The sequence below is a fragment of the Pinus tabuliformis genome, chromosome X (assembly GCF_031772625.1).
Source record: "Pinus tabuliformis cultivar Carrire ecotype Pingquan chromosome X, CPIR1, whole genome shotgun sequence".
Classification (NCBI taxonomy): domain Eukaryota; kingdom Viridiplantae; phylum Streptophyta; class Pinopsida; order Pinales; family Pinaceae; genus Pinus; species Pinus tabuliformis.
Window position 1 is genome coordinate 731,056,464 of NC_142308.1, and position 11,516 is coordinate 731,067,979.

General features: G+C 38.8%; 1 protein-coding gene across 1 annotated transcript in view; it reads right to left on the reverse strand.

Moving 5' to 3' along the window:
* The window catches only part of LOC149142009 (meiotic recombination protein SPO11-1-like), a 157,671-nt gene extending 146,647 nt beyond the window's left edge, over window positions 1-11,024 (reverse strand). The window contains exon 1 of the mRNA XM_089451379.1: window positions 11,013-11,024. The gene's annotated coding sequence lies outside the window, so the exon portion shown is untranslated. The remainder of the gene's footprint in view (window positions 1-11,012) is intronic.
* Between the last annotated feature and the right edge of the window lie 492 nt (window positions 11,025-11,516).

The window sequence follows — 11,516 nt, forward strand, 5'->3', positions numbered from 1 at the left end:
TCTTCTGTGGTGTTGGTGAAGAAGAAGGACGATACATTGAGGATGTGCATTGACTACAGGGCCCTGAACAAGTGCACACTAAAGAACAGGTACCCCATACCCAGGATCGATGAGTTGATGGATGAGTTGAGAGGAGCACGGTTCTTCTCAAAGATTGATTTGAGATCAGGGTACCATCAGATTCACGTGAGGGAGTAGGACATTCCCAAGACCGCCTTCAGATGTCATTATGGGCACTTTGAGTTTTTGGAGATGCCCTTCGGGCTAACCAACGCCCCAGCTACATTCCAGTCTTGCATGAATCACATCTTCCGTAGTCACCTGAGGAAGTTTGTGTTGGTGTTCTTTGATGATATACTCATTTACAGCAGGACGTGGGAGGAGCATCTCCAGCATATTGAGACAGTATTACGCATCTTGGAGGAGCAACAGTTCTATGCCAAGCTCTCCAAATGTGAGTTCGGGTTGACGGAGATGTTATACTTGGGACACATCATTGGAGTGGACGAAGTGAGGGTCCACGAGGAGAAGATTAGGGCCATCAGAGATTGGCCGGAGCTGAGAAACATGACGGAACTTCGAGGATTCATTGGCATTTGTACTTACTACCGGAAGTTCGTCAAAGGTTTCTCACAGCTTGCTGCACCCCTGACAAATTTGACGAGGAAGGGGGCATTCAATTGGTCGGATACAATGCAGCGAGCCTTTGCCAGGCTCAAGGAGGTTATGAGCAGCTGCCCAGTGCTTGCATTGCCAGATTTTACGCAGCCATTTGTTTTGGAGTGTGATGCGTCGGGAGAGGGGATCGGCGCAGTATTGATGCAGGGAGGTCACCCTATAGCCTTTGAGAGCTGGAAGCTCCTTCCGCACGAGAGGTTGTATTCTATATACGACAAGGAGATGCTGGCCATCATGCATGCATTGGCTAAGTACCGGCAGTATTTGGTGGGGAACAGGTTCAGGGTGAGGACTGATCACAACAGCCTCAAGTTTTTTTTGGAGCAGAAGTAGTTGCAGGAGAGGCAGCAGAAGTGGATCAGTAAGATCCAAGCATATGACTTTGACATTGAGTATGTCAAGGGTAAGAACAACATGGTAGCAGATGCCCTTTCACGTAGACCAGCCACGTTGTCTCTTATGAGCTTGGATGCAGACCGGAGGGCTCGAATCTTAGTAGAGTACTCCAAAGACAGGTTTGCATGTGAGATTCTGGACGGACAGGTGGCTGATGACAGGTTTAGGGTGATCGATGAGATCATCTATTACAGGGATCGGATCTTCTTGACTGAAGGGTCTTAGCTCAAGAAGAAGATACTCCAGGCATCACATGATTCACCGTTGGCAGGCCATCAAAGGTTTACCAAAACGTACAGGGCCATTAGAGAGAGGTTCTCCTGGAAGGGCCTCAAGGAGGACGTACTCCGGCATATCAGGGAGTGCGATGTTTGCCAGTGGAACAAGGGAGAGATGAGCCATCCCGTGGGTTTATTGCAGCCGCTACCCATTCCGGAGGGGAAATGGGAGAGCATTTCGATGGACTTCATCACAGGATTGCCCACGGTACAGGGCAAGGATTGTATCTTTGTTGTCGTTGACCGACTGACAAAGTACGCGCATTTCTTTGCCATATCCGCACACTACACAGCAGCACAGGTGGCCGAGCTATTCTTCAGGGAGATCTTCAGGCTACATGGTCTTCCTAAGACCATCGTCAGTGATAGGGACAGCCGTTTTATGGGCGGGTTTTGGCAGGAGCTTTTCCGATTGGTGGGGACGAAGTTGACACCGAGTAACACCCGCAGACGGATGGGCAGACAGAGATAGTTAACAAGTGGCTAGAGGGCTACTTGCGTAACTATGTCAGTGGGCAGCGGCGAGCATGGTTGAGGTGGCTGCATCTAGGGGAGTACTGCTACAATACTTCACATCACAGGTCCATTGGTATGTCAGCATTCTATGCTTTATATGGGTATCATCCTTTATCTTTTGCTGACGTGATGTTTGGTTATAGCAAGGCTCCTAGAGCCAAGATATGGATCCAAGGAAGTCAAGATATTCTCCGAGCTCTCAAGGATAACATAGCTACAGCACAGAACCAGCAGAAGCTATATGTCGACAGGGGTCGGGTGGAGAGACAGTTCAAGGTAGGGGACATGGTCTACCTATGATTACAGCCATACCGACAATCGTCACTAAAACAGAAGGGGGCTGAGAAGCTTAAGCCCCGCTTTTATGGGTCGTACAGGGTGATACGCAGGGTTGGACAGGTTGCATATGAGTTGGAGCTGCCCCAAGGCAGCAAGATTCATAACGTTTTCCATGTATCATGCCTGAAAAAGGCATTGGGGCAGCAGGTGACAGTGACAGATGAGCTACCACCCATGGATGACGAGGGGCATTTGGTATTGCAGCCGGAGGCTATCATTGATACCAGGGAGAGGCAGCTGCGAAGTAGGACGGTTCAGGAATTCTTGGTGAGGTGGAAGAATTTGCCGGATGAGGATGCCACTTGGGAGAGTGAGAAGATCTTGCAGCATCCATCACTTCAGTTGCTTGAGGACAAGCAACATTTTGCTGGGGGAGACTGTAATATTCCTAATTAGCCATGGCTAATTGGAATATTCGATTTTGCCCAATTTTTGCCTTCTATAGTTATTTATAAATAAAAAAAGTGAGGACGGGGGACATAACTCACTTTAAGAATAAAAAGTCACTTCCTAGTAGCACAACGTTGTGACTTAAGGAGGAGCCAAGGGGGCCAAAGGGGGACGCAGAAATGGGGCCCACACAGACACATGGAGGGACTGCGCAGGAGGGAAGAACACATGGCAAGAGGGGAATCACGCAGGAGGAGGTGAGCCTAGGGATTGTGAGAGGCAGAGGCTATAAAATAGAGAGGAGCCCCCTCATTTTGGATCATTCGATTATGAGCATTTGAGCTAGTCACTTCGACTTGGAGCACGCTGGCTGTTTAGCCTGTCTGTAGCACTGTTTAGTGCATTGAGTGTCTCCGTTCGAAGATCTCACCCTTAGCCACGAGAGACTTTGAGTGCCTACTCAGGCAAGGTATTTTCAACAGTCTTTTTGCAGTAGTTTTGATCTTTGGCATTGAGGTGGAGCTGAGCATTGGAAGACTGTGCAGTCTTGAGAGAGAGGGATGTAGTTCTTCTGGGAGCAATTCCGGATTGAGGATTTGTGGAGGAGTTGAGCTGGGATATTGAGCAAGGGATCAGATCTTGCATATTGGAGTGGTTTGGCAGAGTTTCAGGCAGTATTTTGGAGGATTCTACTCAGTGGCAGCGCAGGGCCTTGAGGGATTACGTGATTCCCCAAGGGGGCGATTTTCGGGGGTCGGCCATTTCAGAAAAGCTTTCTGGGTTTTTGTGGGTTTCTTGAGTAGAGGCCAAATCCAGAGTTTCATCTTTTTCCGAGGAGGGGAGCAGCCCCAAATCATCATTTGTTTTCTAGCAGCAGTAGTAGCACAACAGCAGCATCCACGCAGAGAGGCCATTCTTGTCATTTTGAGAGTATTTCTTCACTTGTCTTGTGCAAGTCGAGGTGCCATCTGTCTAATCACCTCTTGTACTCATTTTATTGCTCAGTATAATAAAATGGCTTAGCATTTCTCGCTGCATTTCCTGTGTGTTGTCGCACGGATTGACACGACAACGCTCAGACCGGCGGCTGTCACTCTGATCCCCGATCCCTCCGTTTAAGCCTGTCTCCCGCGACTAAGGGGGGTAGTCCCTGTGAGATGATGAGACCAACTGTCGACCAGTTGGTTGGGAGACACGAGATACGATATAAAAAGCACTAAAATGATTTGATTAATTGAGCAGACCAGTGCCTTAAGAGATTATTGTTAAAATGATTACTTGTTAGATATAGAAAAATAAACCGTGAACAGCAATCATTTGTCATCAAAAGGTATCAGCGAAATCACATAACCAAACGATATCCAGCGACTGAGAATTTTGAAAAAAGATAAATGCTTTAAACCACCACGAGAATCCTAGACCATTAACTAGATATCATATTCGCATCTCGACTTGAAAAATTCAGATCTTAAGATATAACATGAAAAACAACTGAAACTGGCAAAAATGATTTTCCAAATTTTTTATGTGATAAAATGAAACCTAAAAACCCTAAACCCTGATAAAAACTGCATAAAGCAAAAAATTTGAAACCCTAGATCAGAGAAAATTGAAACCCTAAGACAACTGATTAATTTACAGATTTGGCCCCTTAATAGCCAGATTCAGCAATAAGAACAGAAATATTTTAACGAAACGAAAATTTCAGATTTGTCACTGTGAAGAACTTCAGAAAATTTCTCATGCAAATCAAATAAACAAACCGAATGATAGACCCAGGATCAAATCCAACTGGGCTCAGCAAAAAATGCTTGCGGGAGTTGGCTGGTTCAGCCGAGAACTTCCCCGAACGCCCACAAAATTCCTTCAGAAAATGTTTTCTGCACAGCTCAAAACAACCGTCAACAAAGAGGGCAAAAATGCTGCTAGATCTCAAACAGTAATGGAGATACCTGCCATTACTTCAGAAACCCTAACAGCACCCAAACCCCAGCAAGTGAACAAGATACCTGTGCTCACAATACTCTATAAGAAGCTAATATTAATGGCTGAAAATAACATATGCAAAAAATGAAATGATCTCACAGCATTCCAAGAGAGTAACACCAGCAAGATATGGACCCCAAAGTCTTCCTTTATTAACCAGAAACAGATTTACAAGAGAGCTTCTTCAGTCTTAGACTCACAGATCGAATGAATCGACAATGACTCCTAGCACCCTATTTAAAGGAAATGACTCCAACGGCTAGTTCGATTGATCCATGTAGAAATGATCTCGACCGTTGATGAGGATCAAGACATCTCTTGATCTCATCCGTCGATTTATTCCCTTAAATTTTTTTTAATTTTTTATTATTTATTATTTTATTTTATTTTTTCAATTTTTAAATTTTTTATTATTATTTTTTAAATTTTTTAAATTTTTTATTATTATTTTTAAAATTTTTAAATTTTTTATTATTTATTATTTTATTTTTATATTTTTTTTAAATTTTTAAAATTTCTTAATTTTTTATTTATTTTATTATTTTATTATTATTTTTTAAATTTTTAAAATTTTAAAATTTTTTATTATTATTTTTAAAATTTTTAAAATTTTTATTATTATTATTTTTTAAATTTTTAAATTTTTATTTATTTTATTATTTTATTTCATTTTTTTAAATGGATCATCGAACTAAGCCTTTGGAAACATCACCTAGGACCTAGGACTTAGGACTCACGAGGGGATTTAAAACATTTTTCGACCCTCAAGACACATTACATCATGACTTTTTACAATTTTCATCTCAAGGGGACAAACCCACTTAATACAGACCCTCACAAAACACCCAGTTCTGCGACACAACTATAATCTAGCAGATTAACACACTAGGATTCTCCTAAAGTTCTAATGACAAAATCCATCCCGGCTTTGGGGTCAGGTTTGAAGGAAAACTCTGCCGATCCATGGATCGGTGAGACAAAAAACCTTCCGGGACATAGATTATCATAGAAAGTTAGGTCCACCTAGGCAATTTTACATACATGACTCTGATCTGCTTAGATTATTTACAATTCATACATGCAGACTGGGTTTACAATTGAAATGATCAAGCTGCTGATGACTGTAGGCTGGCACGGACACGTCGTTCAGGTGCTACCCCTTTCTGCCAAGAAAAGAGGGTGTACTGCATGGGAAGTTGACCAGTAGAGGTCAACACTGTGTATCTGCTTATATTTCCGGTTTACATTATTATATGTTGTTCCACTGTTATTTTATCACTTCTGGGTTATTATATCATTTGCACATATTTGGTTGGAGTTTTTGCTGGGGTTTGAGGAATATTCTGAGTTAGGAATATTACAATTGCATGGTTTAAGCTTGCATACTTCATTCACTTACATGCATGCTTTAATTGAGAATTAACACAACCTCACTATCACATTTCATTAAGTTAAAGTTTGTTACAATTTCATTTGAGTTTTGAATTTTCTTTCTCATTGTTGCTTGGAGCTACAAGCTTACACTTTACTTTGGGCAATTCATCATTTACATGCAAGCATTTTATATTCTTAACAAACTTTGATTTGTTTCCATTTACCTTGGTAAATTGTTTCATGAGCACTTGAATACATGCTTCAATTTTATGCTACATTGTTATCTTTAATATTGGAGCAATTTATTGCCATTGTCTATTTGAAACAAATTTTACTTTCAAGCAAATTACTTATATCATTTTAATTCATTGATGAAACACATGCAACACTTGTAAGCTAATTTTATTCCTCCAATTGAAGTTATAATTGCAACTTATGTTGAACACTATTTCATTTTCAAGCATTGCAAATCAATCTCTTTGAAGCATTTGCATGTATCATTATTTTAATTTGGGGAATTAACACAATTTGCATTTCATCTAGGCATTTTAGTGTAGGAAGGCCCCAAGCCTCATTAAAATTTTACCTCCAACATAAGTTGGTTGAAGTAGACATCTTAGGGATCTTCTACTCCTCTATTGACTCCTCACTGTGAGATCCATATCATTGGGCGAGGGTGAAGTCTGAGGATTGAAGAGTTAAATTGTAATCTTGTTGTAGAGCTAATTAATAAAATTAACAAAGAGCACTTTACATTACATTTACTTTACTTGTCTCTTGATGGTTTGAGTTTTCATATGCAAAGTCTATTCCAAAAGCAAGTATTTTAATCATTTCAAACAAGTGTTTCCTTTTCATGTTTCAAGTCTAATTGCATATTGATGTCTTGGTTTAGCACTTCCTTTCTTTTACATTTCCAAGTTAATTACTAATTTTTGGGTTTTGGCAAGATATGTTTCACATGTTTTGATTTATAAAGTTGATTATCTCAAAAGCATTTGTATCTTATATATCTTGTGCTAACAATTTTTATTTACATTTCAGGGTTACTTTGTTTTTTCTTTTGAGAGAATTGCATTTTACTTTGAGCAAATATATCTTTAAATTGTTGAGCAAATTCCTTATAAGGCACTGGTTTTATGGTTTTTAATCATATTAGATTGGCATTGTTATTTCAAGTTGCTCACTTCATATTTGCCCATAAATCCTTAAAAGTAATCCATTTTCACTATAACACTCTCTTAGAAACTCACATCTTTTAACTTAACTTTTCATTAGGGACCACCCCCCTTAGCTAACCTAGGAGATAGCTCAAACGGAGAGAGTCAGGATTAGTGTGACAGCCTCTTCTCTGAGTTCCCTGCCACCAACCACACCTTGTGGGATTGAAGGCTTTTCTCACAGACTTGTAGGTAGGTGTAGGCGGCAGGGTCAACATGAATCTAGGCAGATTGACTCTTTTACAATAATGATTCTTCCAATGATGACACTTTTACAAATGACTCTTTTACAACTTTACAATGATGACTCAACACTTCTTCACAATATGCAGATGGTTGTCATGTCTTCAAAGGATGTCCCGTTGACTCTTGGCCTTGATACTTCTTCACAATATGCAGATGGTTGTCATGTCTTCAAAGGATGTCCCGCTGCAATGCCTCCTTTGATTTGATACTTCAGCTCTTGAATTCTTGCTTGAAGTTGTACTTGAATCTTCTTCTACCTGCATGCAAAATTTGCCCGGCAAAACCAATCCCAAAACAAACAAAATACCCTTCAACTTACCTTTGCCTGCAAAACACATGTAAGTGCATAATAATGAAAAAATACAAATTAAAATTACAATTCGTACCTGAAGTGTGCTTGTCACTTTTGTTGTTGACTTGTTGCAGCAGTAGAAAAAGACTCCCACTCTTGATATAGGCTTGGACTCTATGAAAGACTATATCCAAAACTGATCTAAAGATATATACAATAAACACTTATGAGAGACCCTAGACTTGTGATGGACGAAGTTCTAAGTACAACAACAGAGACCATTCCATCAACTATGACAAGACAAGTAACATGAACTTACAACATCATATAGATTTAGCAAACTTGGTGTAGCATCAAGAATATGTAGCATAAAATGTGTAGTATCAAGAATAGGACATCCGAAAAACTAATTGTGACATATAGAGACATAGAGATATAACCGAGACATTGTATATACTTACGTTGTCCTGCAAAAACATATGTCAGAGATGATACTCAAAATTCAAATGTAAACACTAATCATACATACCTTTCTGTAGGAGACTTACCCTTGATTGTTGATGTGTGGTCCTTACTACAGTGATCCTTGAATGCATGTTTTTTCTTGCCTTCTAGGAGCTCGATATTGAATCTGTTGTATCTATGTAATTTCGGATCTCCAGGGTCTGAAATTTCGTCCTATGGTAGCCCTTTGAGTCCTCTTTCCAACCCCACAGGTCTGATCAAGATTGGATTCTTCAAGGAATACTTATGCCCAATCTCCCACAATGACCTGATTATAGACTAGTTCAGTAGAACAAACTTGTACGAAGTGCCACGTGTCCATGTTGCAACCTTAGGTCCTGAAAACCCTACTCAACAAACTACAGTCCGTCCTCTTTTTGTGACTATTTACGAAATTTGAATCCAATGCTCAAAGAGAAAGTTATGACGATTTTCCCAACATCACCTGTTTGACATGGAATTTGGGAGTCTGCAAAAACCCTAACTTCCTCATATCCTATCTCTGAAAATATAGTGAACAAAGATCTGAAGTTCGGTCACGAGGTCCATCAAGATATCGGCTCAAATGGGCTTTAATTTCAGCTTCCAAAGCTTCGCACAAAAAACATTATAGCAAAAATTCCATGATGACCTGTTTGAAGCCACAAAATCCCTACTAGAGGAGGATATGAGGGTCATTATTTATATGAATATCTTGAGTTGAGAGGGTCCTCAACAAGTGAACGTTGGAGGGATTTTAGGAGCAATTTTTTTTATTAAGTATTGACTATTCAATGACCACAACCAATTATGAGTGCCATGCCACAACTCCATAGGGTTTTAGCCCACTAACTGGGGATACTAACTTCAAACATGAATATCTCTCAAACCGTGAAGAATTACTTGGCATACCATATATCAACGGAAACATCTCGATGAGTAGAATATAACTAGAAGATCCTTGACTCATAATAGAGTAAGTTGTCAAGTCAAAATTCCCATGCAAGATCGGGGTCGCCCCTGGTGTTGCTTGAGTTGACATCAATGACAACCACTGATCAACAAGATCAGCCAGTACGCTTGGAGGATTTCATATTCTTCACTTGGGCTTAGCTAGCTTGCCTTGGGCTTAACTATCTTTCCTTGGGCAAGCCCATGTGCATACTTTCCAAGCACCCATTGTAACCTCATGTTTTATCAATAAAATGGCTCAACAGCATAGTTTTTTTGCTTTATTTTGTGTTCTGATATTTGGGCAAATTTTTTGTGTGTTTTTGTCTATGCATGTTGTGTTTATTACTGTAAATTTTCCTTAGGGATATTACATGAGTCCCTCCTTTTATATTTTCTCTCCATCCTTCTAGACTCCTTTTAATATTATTTTATTGGTGGAGGCCATTTTCCACTAAGTTACTTTTTCCACCATTTCAATCAAATAATAATTTTCCGCCAATCTGCAATAAAATAATACTTGCCACCTTTCTCCAAAATACTAGTTGTCCCTTTTAATTAATATTATCAAAATTGGGAAAAATTCCCATGCTCAAAAAATTGGGGATATTACAAAACTATTTATCATATCTCCAGGTATATCAATAGAAGTTAGTGTATATCTGCTTGGGGGCTTCATGGCTTTAAGGTACACAATAATATCCATATTGAATAAAAAAGAAGACACATGTTATCTGAGGATGGAGATCAAGAAATCTCACCTATCTTGGTTATCATTCAAAAGGCAAAAATGGTGTCGAAGTGAAAAAATGAAAATAGAGAACACAGAACAATGACACTGAGGCAAGAGTCATCCAAAGAAAATTTCCTCTTTGACGCTTCAAGGATGAAGCATTTTAGAGGAGGAAATGTAATGAACATAAATTATAATAACAACAACAACATTATATTGATGATAAAAGGTACAAATCCTACTAATGAAAAGGTGTTACTCTTCATAGAGATACCCCTTAAAGTAATATCATCATTGTAATCATCTTATCTTATCAATCTCTTATTCAATATATTAATATGTTTTATAGACATCATTGTCTCTAATGCATATAACTATATGTTTATTACAATGACTACGTGTTGAAGCAATTTTTTTGACATGCAAGTAATAATATATCATACTTTAAGTGAAAAACCAAAAACTGTTGACCCTATTTACACAACTCTAGTGCTATATAATTACTTTTCTATGATAATTATGGAAATATACTCCATTGATAGGTAAGTTAATATGTCTACATTTTCATTCCATCTTCTTTATGTAACTATCAAGAACAATACAATCCTCCCTTTCTCTACACTTTGAAATGCATTCCAGCCATAAGCTGTACATAACGATATACTGGAAATATACACTGTTGACCCTATTCACACAACTCTAATTCTAATAACTACTTTTCTATGATAATTATGGAGATATACTCCATTGATAGGTAAGTTATTATGTCTGAATTTTCATTCCATTTTCTTTTATGTTATTATCAAGAACAATACAATTCTCCATTTCTCTACACTTTGCATTGGATTCCAGCCATGCAGATAACACTACCCTTTTAAATGGTCCAGCATTGATTTCTAGGTAGGATAAGAAAGGAAGAAACAGAAAAATCAATGTCTACCTATTCACCCATCAAAAAGAAAGGAATAAAATGTTTGTTTCCTGGAAATTATTCTATCATTGTTTCTAGTTGTAATTCTAAATGTTTTCATCCATCTATGATAGAGGGGAACAAAGAAACAGAAACAGGAGGTAAGAGTAGGATATGTGCACTATTTTCAAACAAGGATGGTGCCAAATGAGCATTATACCCTTTGCTTGGGGAAACCTGCAGAAAAAACAACAAAATGATTATCTAGGAATATGAAAACATGAATTTTTATGCTGATTTGTTTTTCATAACCTTAAAGAAATTAAATAGAAAAAGCATGACAAGGGAGAGCCATCACAAATCTCGAATGCAAAAAATGTTCATTGTTGCCTTTGTTGGAAAACCGATTAGGGCAGCATTTTAATTCATCTTTTTCCTTACTTGACTGTTATTTGTGACATTATGTTCTTAATTATGCTTATGTTCTTATCATCAAATAAATGCCAAAAAAATAAAGATCACATGAACACAAGATATAGGCTCCAAGCCAGGGCAAAACCCTTCCAAGGGGAAAACCCAGAAAGAACTTCTCTTCTTATAGAATCAACTTCAAAGGAGACTTCCAAGACCAAACCCTAGACTGTGACTGCCACCAAGAACCAAGTCAACCAGCCAAATTTCCTTTCAGAATCCAAGACAAAATCTCCAAGGGTAACGAAGCAAG